Genomic DNA, 14,940 nt, shown 5'->3' on the forward strand with positions numbered 1-14,940 from the left:
TGGCCTGAGGGCCTTGGACCATGACAGTGCCATTAAGGTAGACATTAATGATGACTTTAGAGGAGTCAAAGAAAGCCATGAGAGCTTCCCAGCGAGTGTCACCATTAATGGGTGAGGAGGAGGTAGGACAGAGCACAGAGATCATATGAAGAGTCCATAGATCTGGCGAAGGAACAACAAAGAGGATGTCGGTGAGGGTCTATCTGGAGGAAGTATTGGAGGAGGTGTAGGCGATAGGAAGACGAGGGTTAGAGGCCAAGACATCCTTTTTGAACTTCTTCTTACCAGACTTAGTGAGAAGAGAAGGATAGTCAATGGAGAAGCAGTTGGAAAAGATAGGAGAAACAGATAATGCCTTGGCCTGGTAGAGAGACGAGGCAGTAGGAGAAATATACAAGATCACAGGTAAAGAGCAGTCACTGGGCTAGCAAGTTACAATTGGGTGCCAAAGTAAGGTGAAAAAAACAACACAGCCAATTTTGATTTACAGAAACACACCCAAATTTGACTTTCCCAAACACACCCAAATTTGACTTTCCCAAACACACCCAAATTTGGCTTTCCCAAACAGGGGTATTATAGGTGAGTGCTTAGACGAGAGCATGAAGGGGGTACCAGTTGTAAACAAGAAGGTAGAGTGAAGGTGAATCAGATGAAATCTAAAGGGTAGGCAGAAGGAGGGAAACTAATAGAGAGGGAATTAAGAGAGTCTTGGAAGTCCAGTTTCATGCCTGAGGGAGCAGTCATCCTCAAGGAGGGTCCGGCTGTTGCAGTAGCGTCCTGGTAAGCAGACAGGGAAGCTGACAGGGCCTTAGAAGTGGGCCTTTGTAGATGGTGCCGGCTACCGCCTCCCGGTTGCTCCGATTGGGCAATGAAGGCCCAGGCAACCAATGGGGGTGGGAGTCAGGCAGGGTTAGAGGACATCAGGCCCATGAAGAAAAAGTGAGGCCATCTTGGAGGGGCCCAAAAATCCAATGTGAGCAGGTGAAAATGCAGCAGGCACGATATTAAACCCACAAACTGGGTGCACAAGGAGTCAGGAGAGATACTATGTGCAGTCCACTGCCCACCCAGCAAATTTGAAAATAAAAGTGCGTTTTTATTTTTTGTTTTTTTTAATGATCGATACGAGTTCCGTTCCCCCTGCACCCAGTTGTGGTTAGTTTGCCAGGCACACACTATACATATATAGTATCATATTATATCGGCATCTCTCTCTATGGAGAATCAGATCACTACAGTTTGCCAAGCAGGCCACTTTCTGCTTAGAGTCCTGATGAAAGTACTCCCCTTGATTCCTGAGTTTCTTCATCCACGGGTGGTAGCAGCTCTCATACTATCACATCTGGACTATTGTAACTCTTTATATCTGGCTCAACCGAAGGGGCTTATTCTGAGACTGCAGCATTTACAAAATCTGGCCGCCAGAATGGCTACTGGCTCCCATTATGGAGCCCATATTTCCCCTGTCCTACGGTCTCTTCATTGGCTCCCTGTGAGCCAACGTGTTAGGTTTAAGGGTCTGTGTATCATGCACTAGGCACCGGGCTGTACATGGCTTGGGAGCAGAATTCCTTCAAGTCAATGGAACGCTATGTTCCCACCTGCATGTTGCGCTCCCCTACTGCTGACCTTCTCATTGTGCCATCTTATCGGCGAGCACAGATAGGAGGCAGGGCCCTCTCTCTAACTGCTGCCCTTATATGGAAAGAGCTTCCTTTCTCCATCAAGAAATTAACCAATCACCTTGCTTTCAGGAAGGCGATAAAGACATTTCTCTTCTGAAAATGGTCTCCTTTTTCTGGCTTGTTCTTCCCATGGAACTCTCTCCTCTCAGCTCCAAGATGCCCTCGGGTGAACGCTCGCACTCTTCAAAATTCATTAACATAACATTAACATCATATGATACTGGAGGTTTCAGCACATTTTATTTCATGTATAATGACTCTTTGTAATGATATAATGTAGCATTGCAGGGTCTTTCTTTGTTAGTTATGATATGGCCATTACATTGATATCATAACGTTTTTTTTCTTCGAATGTACACAATTTTATGGCCACGTCTATTTGTATTGTCATTGTGGTATACAATTGCTAGGGCATTTTGGTTTTTCAAGAATTAAAAACTTGATCCTTAGTGTAATTCAGTGGTCTTCAAACTGGGGGCTTGAAGGATGTCCGGTTGTTGGGGTGGCGAGGCTCTTCAAAAAGGGAGTATGTTGTCTGCCTTTAATAAACAATATAAGCATTTATGACATTGAGGGATTGGCCAAGCAACAATATTTGTACTCAAGTGCCAAGTGGGGACTTGGCATCAAAATGTTTTATTCCACTGCTATAATTAGTTATTAATGTATTTAGCTTCAAACAATTTGCTTGATATCTTAGTAGAATTAATATTAATGGGCATATTAATTAACCAGAAGGACTGGACTTAGTTGCTAGTTTTAATGGCTCATTTCAGTGTTCAGAGATTTAACAAAGTGGTTTTGAATTGATATTTAGTCTACCATTGAAATATGCACAAGCACTGTGCTTTCACTTTTTGTGTATGTGTTATTTCTGAACTACACAAATCACAACAATTAATAAGAATCATGTTGTTCATGTAAAGAATACATGTGCTGATGTAATATATGATCACATATATTCAGGAGTTCAGTACAAGAAGGAGCCTTCGATAGGTTAGTATTAACATCAACGATTAGACTTTTGATGTCTACCTTTAAAGGATGTCTTGAAATCATTTGTATTTTGTTCATTATAGGAATCATTTGTAGTAATATATGTTCTTTTACATTTGCTTAAGAGCCCCCTCCTGTGTTATTATTAAAACCTGGACGACTAACATTCGAACTATCATTATTAATGTTTTGAGTTTTAGGATTTATTTTGGAGTCATTTTTTCAGATTTAGTTTTTTACTATTTGGTAAGAATTCATATTATTTATTCTTGGAGCTTCAATTATTGTTTTTGTCGGTTAGAGGTAAGTTTGATGTGTATAGTGAGCACAATCTGTTGTATTCATGAAAACATGGAACATGGACCATGAACTACAATTTTAGTAGGATTTAAATTAAAAATGGTAAACATTTTAGATGTTTACTAGGCTTAAAAGAGCTGAATAGGTCATGCCAAATTTAAACACTTTATCACCACTGTCTATAGTGGCTGTATCTACTTTTACCAAAATTAGTGAGCCGGCGAAAGGCAATTAATACCAACAGATTTAGCACTGATCCCCCTCTGGGACTTACATCAGGTTGGCCTCAAAGTTTGGTTGGGTTTGGAAGCATGGCCTACATGTAATGGCAGGTGTGACAAACCCAGATCTTAGAAGAGATATCAAAATACTACTGCAAAATAATGGCAAGAAAACCTATCACATTAAGCCCAGGGACAAAGTAGCTGGAAGTATTTTGGAAAAAGCCCTGTTCCCCAAAATTATAGAACAAAATGAACTATAAGATACTGAGCGAGGAACCAGTGTTTTCAGGGAAGCAGATATAGAACCAGAAATTGCCCCTTAGCAGAGAAAGATTCCCCCAGCTGATGATGACACTGAAATCATCCCTGATTTGGCCTTTGCACAGTGTAATGACCCAGCGTTAACTGAGGCCTTCCTCAAAGTCATTCCTGAGGAAGAAGGAAGAACTAAAGAGGGTCAATCTTTGTTCTTAAACATGGTTTACTATATAGGGGTAATGTTGAACCAGATGGGACTCCCTGCACCCAAATTGTCATACCACATAGCTATATGAGAGTGATTCTAGAAATTGCGCATGCTTATATCACAGCCGGACATGTAGTGGCTGCTGAGACACATGCACATATACTAAACCGCTTTCTCTTGCCTGGGCTATATGCAGAGATTATAAACTTCATTCTGACCTGTCCACTCTGTCAGAAAACCAGTACTCATACTTCCCCCACCAGTTTTCTTACAACCACTATCCATTATTGATATACCTTTTTCAAGAATAGGAATGGACTTTGTTTGCCCTTTCAATCTTCCAAACTGGGAAACCGATATATTTTAGGCATATTGGATTATGCCACTTGAGATCTAGTGCCTTTCGCTATGAGGTCTAACACTACACAACAAATCCTCAAACACCTGCTTCCATTGTTGTCCCAGTAGGCTTTCCTAAAGAAACACTGACTGACAAGGGAACCACTTTCATGAGCCGGTTTATGGCCGAAGTGATAGAAGTTATACAGATTAAAACCCTCAGAACTTTGGTGTATCACTCACAAACGTACAGGTTAGTACAATGATTTAACAAGACCTTACATACTGTCCTTAGGAAGTTAGTAGAGGGCGATGGGAGAAATTGGGACATTATGTTACAGTGGGCCCTATTTGCTGTTTGGAAAACTCCCCAAGCATCCATAGGTTTCTCCCCATTCGAGCTTCTATATGGACGAAACCCTAGGCATTTCTCGATATGCTGAGTGAAACATGCGAAGAGGCCCTATTGCCCCTATACCAGAGTGCTCAACACCTAAAGAAACATATAGCCGTGGTTAGATCTATAGTACACTCACATGTTAGTAAAACCCAAGAACATCAAAAGGCCAACTATGACCGAAACACCATCACCCATTCTTTTTCTGTTGGTCTGAAAGTGTTGATACTCCTTCCAACCTAGGAACATAAAATAACCTGCCATTGGCATGGTCCCTATGAAATTCTTGAACCAACAGGACCCTGTAATTATCAGGTATCACAGCCAGAAAGAAGGGCCAAAATACAGATGTATCACATCAATCTGTTGAAGGAGTTGAGGGAGGATCCAGTGGAAACAACTTCTGCATTGATGGCCAGTCTCCTGGCCGATAAAAGTAGATGGGATCAACTTAGTTCCTGTTGATCTGACACCCAATAAGAAAAACGACATTCCAGCCCTGTTAAACCAGTTCCCAGATGTCTTTGACAGTGAACCAGGAAGAGTACCCCTGATAAGGTTGTCAATTTAAAACCCTGTCTTATTTCGGTAGCCCGTAGAGAAGTAATCAGACAGGAAGTAGAGAAAATGCTAGCTTCCCATATAATAGAACCATGGCAGAGCCCCTGGTCCTTGCCAACAGCCCTAGCAGCAAAACTGGATCAATTGTGGAGATTTTGTATTGACTTTAGGAAGTTAAACAGATTATCCCAGTTCAACAACTACCCCATGCCCAGGATTGATGACCTTATTGATCAACTGGGATCTGCAGTTTTTCTCTCCACGATTGATCTAAGTAAGGGATATCGGCAGGTACCACTGAATCAGCATAAACAGAGTAGACAGCTTTCTCCACTCCTGTCAGGGTATTTCAGTTTACAGTTCTACCGTTCAGTCTCCACCGGGCACCTGCGAGATTCCAGAAATTAGTGGATCAGGTCGTCTGGCCGTTCTTTGCATTTTGCTGGGCCTACTTCCATGACATAGGTATTCATAGTAGAACTTGAGAGGAACACTTGATGCACCTCTATGAGGTTACTAAGGCCCTTAGGAAAGCCGGTTTTACCGCTAACCCCAAAAAATGTCATCTGGCTCACTTTGCTGTCAAGCTTCTACAACCCCAAACTGAAAAGGTTAGAGTAGTACAGGAGACCCTGGTACTAAAATATAAATGGACCTAAGAGCTTTTCTTGACTTGGTGGGATATTATAGGAAGTTAATACCGAACAACTCCTCCATCACCTACTGACCCACCAACAAACTAATGAATGCAGAACCTTGCATCTCAAATGGGACTAAACTTATCAGGCCTGCCTTAATACCTTAAAATGTATCCTTCATATTGCACCGGCATTGAGGGTACCTAACTTCACCAGAGAATGTATTTTTTGAACTGACGCTTCAAAGACGGGTCTATGGGCCGTCTTGTCCCAGGAATATGAGGGAATAGAGCATCTGGTGTTATACATTAGTAGAAATCTCTTCATTTGAGGAAATAATTATGCAACAATCGAATTGGAGGATCTACCTATCAAATAGGCTGTGGGGTATTTGAAGTGCTATCTCACAGGTTTTGACTAGTTACTGACCACTCACCCCGTTGAGACGCGATAAAGACACAAAACCCAGAATTATGCACTGATTTCTTGATCTCCAACCTTATTGCTTTTATGTAGAACACAGGAAAGGTAGAGCTCATGGCAATGTGGACTTTTTGTCTCGTTTCCCACTTGGAGATTAAACCAGCAGCATAAGGGGAAAGGTATGTGACACATCTGAGGATGTCGTCCCTTCTCCCCTAGAGGGAGACCTTTCCTGTGGGGCTAAGGCAGTGCGTCCACAGTACAGTAGTGCCCCTGAGGGTGGTGCACCGAGGGGGGATTACATGGGAGACAAAGCCCCATATGTGATTGGGGATGACCATTCCCAGAGAACACGGTATACACCTGTGTCAATACACCCAAACCCTTCTCTAATGCCAAATCATCCTCCCCCTCTTTAGATTGAACCAATCTATTTTATTGTCAAGTTAGCCAACCTAATATTCTTGACAAGACTTTTTATCATCAGAGAATGCAAAGTATGCGACACATGGCTCTATTTCAAGTACTATGAAACCTAATATACTTGACAAGACTAACGCACCAGAGAACACAAAGTATGTTATATATGGCTCTGTTTTGAGTACTGTGAAGAAGAAGATGACTGAAAGTCCAGGGATCACTTTAGAGAAGCAAGTGAGTAGTCTAGCCTCTCATGTTATGTGAATGGCCCAAAGAAATTCCATCATCCAGAGTGGGAGCTGAAAGGCAACACAGCTGAGACGGTGGGGTAGAGCTGTCCTCCGAGGAGTAATACAGGGAGCCGTGTACCAGCTCAGCAGACGAGATCTAGAAGTGAAGCCGTGAGCGGAGGAAAAGGACAACCCGAATGTGGTCCAGGACAGAAGGACTACTCGGGCTTCTGAGTCAAACCTCATAGCTTTCCAGGCCCTGGCAAGCGCCCGAGAGAGAGGACACGCAGCCAGGAAGAACAAGACATCTGCATAGTCGCTGCTGACCTCACTGATTCCCTAAATGCTACTGGAGTCTCGAGAAACAAAGTAGCTGCTCGAAAAACACTGGTACTTGCATGGAAGAGATAAACGAGCATGCAGGTTACCCGAGAGGTGCTTGAGGTCCGGGGAAAAAGGAGGTGAAGGCGGAAGCTGGAATAAGATGGTGAAGACAAGGTGCTAAGACCTCAATCATGCTCTTTTTCACCTCTTCCATTCTGTCAGGCTCTCCTGGACGCACTGGGGCCCTCTGTCTTGCTCCGGGGCTCTCTGTTACCCTCTGGGACCCTCTGACATTTCAGCAAAAGCAATTCAAGCAGCAGGCAAGGAGGCAGAGTCAGGTTCATCAGGTTTTATTTCATGCCAAGCTTACACAGACCACAAACAGCATCGTTGTCAAGTACATAAACCCTTCTGCCAGCTGACTCCTTGCTGAAAAACAGAGCTTCTTTTTATATCTGTCCGAGAAAGAGGATTCAAACCCCCACCTTTTCAAAACATGTCTAGGCAAAGTTCTCCGCTGACTACATTCGTGCACACAGCAATTATTCCTTATCTGTTTAAACCTTCACAATGAAATACATGCTGAGACACATCCTAGGTTTTTCCTGTGTTCCCAGGCCTAGCTGCCTTTTGCTGTTCCCACCAAAAGGGATATGACACTTCTCTGATTGAATTACCTGGGCTCTGCAGGAAATTGAACAAAGCCCTGTCCTGACTCAGGCAAATGTTTTATTGGTGGGAGTCGTAAATGTGGCTTCCTCCTGGAAGGAAAGGGGAGGAGCACTGCCTGTGAGAGCAAGCTGGCTTGGCAGAACTGGAAAAACCAGAAATTCAACCTTGTGCTTGGGGGAAACCACACCCCTTTGGGGCCAGAACATAACTCTAAAAAGATGGATCATTCATAGAGCGGACTTGTGAAAATTATTTAAATGATACCATAATTCTTGTGATTTTTCTGCCCACATTTTAAGAGGTTTTTACAACCGGTGGTATGATCTGGGGACAAGCTAGCAGTTAAGAGGGTATTACTTAAAATGTATGCATGTTAAAAATCTGACACTTCATCAATTAATGTCCATACTACTTGCGCACATGTGTGTAAATTTGGGTTAATGTCCGATATTGCAAAACCAGTTAAAAAGTGCAAATGTTGCCATTTCTGAATGCAAGCCCCCAGGAAGAGCAGATTTGGACAGGGTATACCTCCTGTGATATGTGATGGGTGCATGTAATTTTAAACAAATGTGTACCTGTGCAAATATGTCTTTTGGGTCAAAATATAGATTGTGTGTAATTTGACAGGGGTGGGTTCTCTGTATCATAAACAGACCTCATCATGATGACACTTCATTTCATTCCCCCAATCAAGGGGAAGAGGATCAAGTGGCCAATGACAAGTGGAGAGGGGTAGGGTCCAGAAAGCTAGCCTCTCCACCCACTTTCAAAACACATAAAAGCAGACAGTCAGGAGAGATAGGGACATTCAATTCCATTTGCTGCAACGCGCTCTGCCGGACCACACAACATCCAGAAGATACTAGATTCAACACTTAGACTTTAAAACTCCAAAGAACTTGATTCAGAACTCAAAGCAAGGGCCTAAACCCACAAACTGAGAACTCTTCTCAGTGGGCCTCAGCATCCGGCAAACCTAACAGCGATAGCAGCATCCAGGAGCCGTGCAGATCAGCGCTGGGTCCAGAGAAAGCTGTGCAGAAAGATCCAGAAGCAGTGCTGTACCCAGAGAAAGCAGAGCAGTATCCAGAACCAGAGGCAGAGCAGAGCTGACCCAGACCGCTGTTCGCAGAACCAGAGAGCTGACCCAGACCGCTGTGCGCAGAGACCGTCCGTGGCGAGTGAAGAAAACCTGACCAGATCCGTGGCGAGGCCCATTCTATTTCTAAATATATTGTGAGTACCTAGCAGAACTGTGCAGAACCAATCTCTTAGTTAAAATAATATAATTCAATCTATTTTAATCTAACCAGAACTGTCTCATAACTGTCACCTGTCAATTGCAAAGCTGTCACCTGTCATTTCTAGTTGCTAGCTGTAACTTGTCACTTTGAACTTTTAAAATTTCAAATCTGAAAAACGACCTTTACCATATCGCTCATATCTCCGTGACCGTTTGTCTTAGAGACTTGCAGTAACTTTCCTCTGAAAGCTGGGAATCTTGGCTTTTCAACAAACCTAGAACCGCATTCCTACTCCCTATACTTTTTCCGCAATCGCGAAAAATGCACTCGTGAATTTGCCGCAATTTGCAAATTTCTCCACGTGTGAAAACAGCAGCTTCCTTGCTTTCATTTGCCAAAAATTCGTTTAACCTGCCAATCATTCCTAGAACATTGCTAAAGTAAGCCTGAACTTATTTAAACCAACTAATCCTCAACCTGAACCTCCTGAAGGGAATTAAAATCATTTTAGCACATTTTCCAGTATATTGCTATCACATTTAAAAGCATTTTGAGCCTGTGTAAAACTCATATCTATTCTCCTCTAAGCTTGCTGGGAAACTGGAACTCTGTATTACATTGTGATTGTATACCTGAACTGTGTGCTCTTCCTTCCATCTCCTTACATTGTATAGGGGGGTGAATTGCCACAAAGGGAAAGTGATTACCTTGTCTTTTGTGAAACCATATCAGTTTATTTTCTATACTGCATTTCATTCATTCAACCTTGCATTTCCTTGAACCCTATAAAGCATTCTCTACCACATTATTCTTCTGTCCCTATTTACCAGTGTGCTACCTTATCCATTTCATGTCAACTCCTTAGTGATTATAAAGAAGTGGGCTAGTGCCAGATTCTCCGTTGTTAATATTTATCATATCAGATTAAGTGTGATATTCAATTATTAAGTTATTATAAAGTGTGATATATATATATATATATTGTTTAAATTCTCAAATAAACCTTTTAACTTGCAAAACAGAACTACTTCTTGGCTCAGTGGGGTCAGGGGGATTCCAAGAGAGGGGTGGTATATAGGGGTAGTCATCCAGAACGCATGAACTGGACATAAAGATATATCAATAAGGGTTTCCATTCAGTATCCCAGACTAGGCATTGACTTAGCTGTAGTGTTGAATTGAATCCTCTTACAGGGTGGCAGCACTCAGTCCTTGGTGCCCTGATATCTGCAACCCTCCAGCACAGGCAGAGGACTTTGTCATACCATGCTCATACCACATCCACTGTCCAAAAGCCCCCTAACGTGCCACCCTGTTTGCTATGCTGCCTCATTAACCATCTCCAATTCTAAACATGTGTAAACAGCAATAACAGTTTCTGCTGTGAATGCTGTAATCTAGTAAGTCTTATTGTATCCGCATCTCTCTGTATGGTGGCATGGAATCTGTCTTTTAGAAGACATTGATGAGTTTAAAGGTCCACCCTCAGACAGATAGCAGCCCTTCCTTTCTGGACTCACTCACCCTCCCCCTCACCATCACTCTGGAGGCAGACATCCAGAAATATTTGAACATTTGAGCGAGTTCCTCTATGAACAGAATCTGTTTTTTTTCTTCCAGATTCTTTTACAGTGTAAATGAACAGCACAGGGCTCAGAACTATCTTAGATCTCCTACACTTCAACTTCTGTCTCCTCGAGAAGAAATTGAAGATGGTGAAGCCGGAAAAAATGATTTCCTCTCTTACAGTGTCTGGATCAGCATTGCTCAATCAACTTGTAGTATGCTTACCACCACATCATTTTGGCCTTTGCCACCCAGGTTCCTGGGATGCATTGCATGGAACCAACATCACAAGCACAGAGTGCCACCCTTCAGGATGAGGAAAACTGCAAGTTTAAGTCTGTGGTGGTGCATACCTGTGGCCGGAGGAAGTACATATCTACCCCTACCTGGGTGACAGTCAGAGCAGTGACTTCTAAACATCCTTAATTCTTGCAAGATCTAACTTTTTGAACTACATCTTTTGGTAAACCACAAGAGGTTGGCCCTCATTACAACTCAGATATACTTCATCAGGTACCAGTAAAAAAATGCCATTTCCCAGTAAGAAGACATGTCCTTACAAAAGTACCCCATACCCCTGTAAGAACCCTTAACACCAGTAAAACATGTCATGCCACAATGAAAGCATGTAGTTGCTGGCTGTACAAATGACCCCCCATGTAGGAACACACATCATGTTGGATGTGCCTTTAACAGCAGTACAAAATGCCAATTTACACTAAAAAAAATGTCATATACTGCCTTCTCCAGTGTTGTACCATCACCAAACCTCTCCTCCACGCAATAGCACTCATCAACTTGGCTTGTCCAAAAAATACTAGCAAAATATGCCAGGCCATTATATGAAAACATCCATGCTGCCTACACCAATTCCCACCAGCCTCATACACACACACACACACACTAGTTCCCATACACACAGGCAGTCACACACCCATACAGCTTCTCAATCAATCATTCATACCCACACCCAAAACATTCAAACTGCATTCTCAATCACACGCACTTACACAGACACCCTTTTGCATGCATGCAAAGATACACATCATTGCATGCACACTTAAAACAATACTTTTTTGCTTACCTGTTTTAGACTTGACTCCACCACCTCAGCTGCTTTCCAAAGCTCCAGCTCCTGCCAGCCACACAAACTAGACCCAGGAATAGTTCTGACATGTGCAGCGGACCCAAAGCATCTCCACTTCGCCACCCCAAGAGACCTTTGTGTTTGCAGTTTCCCAGCCTCGTTGTCCATTGGGACTTGCACGGCTGAGGAAGCAAAATCCCTGCTTTTGTTGGCCCATTATGGATGGGGCACCCCTGATCGAAACACCTTCTGTATGGCATAATAACCTTCAATGTCAGGGGTCAAAATTGACAGAGAAAATTAATTCATCACCGGCTAACCAGAAAGCTCCAATGCAGCAATGTGATCTCAGTAGCAGTGCCCAGTTTAAATTAGAAATATCACAAAGGATCTTCCATTTCATTTCTTTCCATCAAGCCGTGAATCTTAGTGTGGAGTCTACCTAGTCTTTAGGAAATCCCTCACAATCTTGCTGTTCTCAAGAGTGCAACTGACATATTTGCAGAGCATCCACAAAGACCAGGCCAGTCTGAACCAACAATCGACCCAGACTAAGACCAAAAGGCCCAACAGAAACAATCAGACAAATGTTGATGCAACCCCAAATGCGAACACTTCAAGCATTCTACAATGGAAATAGGCATCACAAAATTGGACAGAAAAGCTTTTCAGACCAAAGCATGATCATACAACCAACATCGCAAAACAGAATAAAACAGACTGGACCACTTTGGGCTGCTCTCACCATAGAATATACATGCACACAAAACCTAACTAAAGAAACTCTGGAGTTGCCATAAAATGGAACCTGGAACAATAGGGACTTTAATGGACAACATGACAAAAATGACCCATCCCAGGACAACAACAGAGCGGTAGTCAAAATATTTAATTCTAGCATTAAATAACTATAACAGGGATCTTCACTGATACAAAAATGTCCTCTCCTAGCACCAACTAACCAAGTGACTTCTCTATCGCCTACACACACACACACACACACACACTCTTACACTTACACCCCTTCTTGCACACCACATATGGATTTGTTGTTATAATACGTTAACCGTGATAGAGCATAGCCATAGCTTAATTCTTTATCTGTAAAACAAACAACCCTTCAACAGTCTCACAGTACTATAGTGTAATAGCACTTGGGTTTCCCCTCAGGATAAAAAGACATACCGGAGTGTCACAGCTATGAGCCACATATAACCATACCGGCACCCAGAACTCTGGTACATCCTGCCTGCTTGTATCTATGTATATAGGAATTATAAAGCAAAAACCAAGGTGGGATGGAACAGAGCACTAAAGAAAGGGGTGGAAGGGGTGACCAAAGGATTTAAAAGAGGGTGCAAGGGTAGTAGAGGAGCTGTGCTAGGTAAGGGACAAATGGTAGGGGGATTGGTGAGGTGTTTTTTGATCAATACAGTCTTCAAGTACTTCCTGAAGTGTAGGGAACCAGTCAATATTTTGTGTTGTTCCCTCGTGAAGTTCTTGTTTTCCAGCCTGGCGATGTTGTGGCTTCTGATGGTGCACTGGCCTCCAGAGATAGTGAGTTTCTCGGCCAAGTAGAGTGATTGTGACTGCTTTGTAGGTCTTGAATATGGTGCATGCCCGAAAGGGTTGCCAGTGCAGTTATTTGAGGAAGGAGGTTATGTGGCTGAATTTTCTTAGTGCCATAATGAGGTATGCTGCAACATGCTAAATCAGGTGAGGAATGGGATTCTTACAAGCAGGGCGTTGCCACCGTCCAGGTATGAGATGAACAGGGCTTGGACAACTGTGCTGAAACTTGGAGCAGACTTTAAAAGCTTGACTTTGCCTCAAGGGGCTTTTTTGCAATGTGTGTTTTCAATGAGAGGCCATGATCAATAGTAAAGCGAAGAGATTTTTGCACTGGGTGAGAGATGAGGCATGAATCCATTGAGCTTCTTGACAGGCAGACAATTCTGGTCTCAAGCATGGTTTTTGGGGATTGGTAGGGGAATGAATTTGGTCTTTGTAGGACTGAGCCTGAGGTAGGTTCTTGACATCCAGGCTTGAATGAGGGACTAAGTGCTTTAGTCGATTGACGCTGTTGATGCAGTTGTTCCTTAGGTAAAGCTGTGTGTCATCCGTATATTGGTGTATCTTGATTTTGGTGTTTGTTTACCCATAGGTTCCATCTAGATTTTGAAGATGACGGGACATGATGGATCCTTGTGGAAATCTGGAGGTTATCGAGTGGTGCTGCGATGTGTGGGGACCATCTGGACTAGATGGTCTCTGGGGGAGTGGTACGAGATGAACCATGGCTGTTCCGTCAGAACCCATGCGCGCTGCAGTGATGTTTGGGAGGGCTTAATAGTCTGCACTACCAAAGGTAGCAGAGAGGTAAAGGAGGACGAGTAAGCAGAGGTCCCCATTGTCCAGGAAGAGTGGAGCGTCATCGATGAATTGGATGGTGGTGGTTTCTGTACTGCATCGTGGGTGGCAACTGTAGGGCTGAATTCATCAACACCGCAGGCTTTGCATCTGCCTCACACCCTATCTCGCAAACACCCACCCGGGCAACAAAGCCTCTAACATTGAAGGGGAGCAGTACACAAGACCACTTTGCACTACAGTACATTATGTGAGTGTTTACAACATCATCAAAATGTGTATCATGTCTTGTACCCATACTCTGTCATTCACCAAAGGTATGCGCATAAAGCTCAATGGCTGCATTTACTTTAAGCTACACCACAATGATGATACCCTACAAAGGCGAAACATGTGTGGGATTCTTCGTGGTCTTATGCAGTATGGTTTGTGCCATAGCAGTTCAGATTGGACTGCAGCTTTTGGGGTGGCTTTAAACCTGATTTGCATATAGTTTATCTCCTTCGGTAAAGTATTGGAGTCTGGAAAATAATGGTTTGGAGGGTGGAAGAGAGCAATGCTAGAAGTGATTTATTTATTCAAAACTTTCTATTTATCATTCTTCAGTTTTGTTAGTTATACCCCTCATTCAAGGACATTATCTCCACTGCTCACCGGCTCCCAGTCCAAAACACTGGCTGGCATTAGTGCTGTTCTGCAGACTCCCTTTTGTAGAAGGCCCTTCACATGGTAATCACTTCTTAAACGGGCACTGTCATGAGTAATTATATTTTGAAACATTTGAGTAATCACCAGTAGCACCTTGAATAGCATCAACAATTGTGTCAGGATATGTAAACTCGATGCACATTTTGTTTTGCCATCTATATTTATCATGCTGGAGCAGTGGTCTGTATTAATTACCTGGGATGATGTTCAATTGACCCCCAGCCCCTTTTGTTCTAGTGGTAGAATAACTCTTCTCACAATTGGTCCTTTGTGTGTTTATGGAG

This window comes from Ambystoma mexicanum, chromosome 4q, assembly GCF_040938575.1.
Source record: "Ambystoma mexicanum isolate Mex_15411 chromosome 4q, UKY_AmexF1_1, whole genome shotgun sequence".
In the NCBI taxonomy this organism is placed as follows: domain Eukaryota; kingdom Metazoa; phylum Chordata; class Amphibia; order Caudata; family Ambystomatidae; genus Ambystoma; species Ambystoma mexicanum.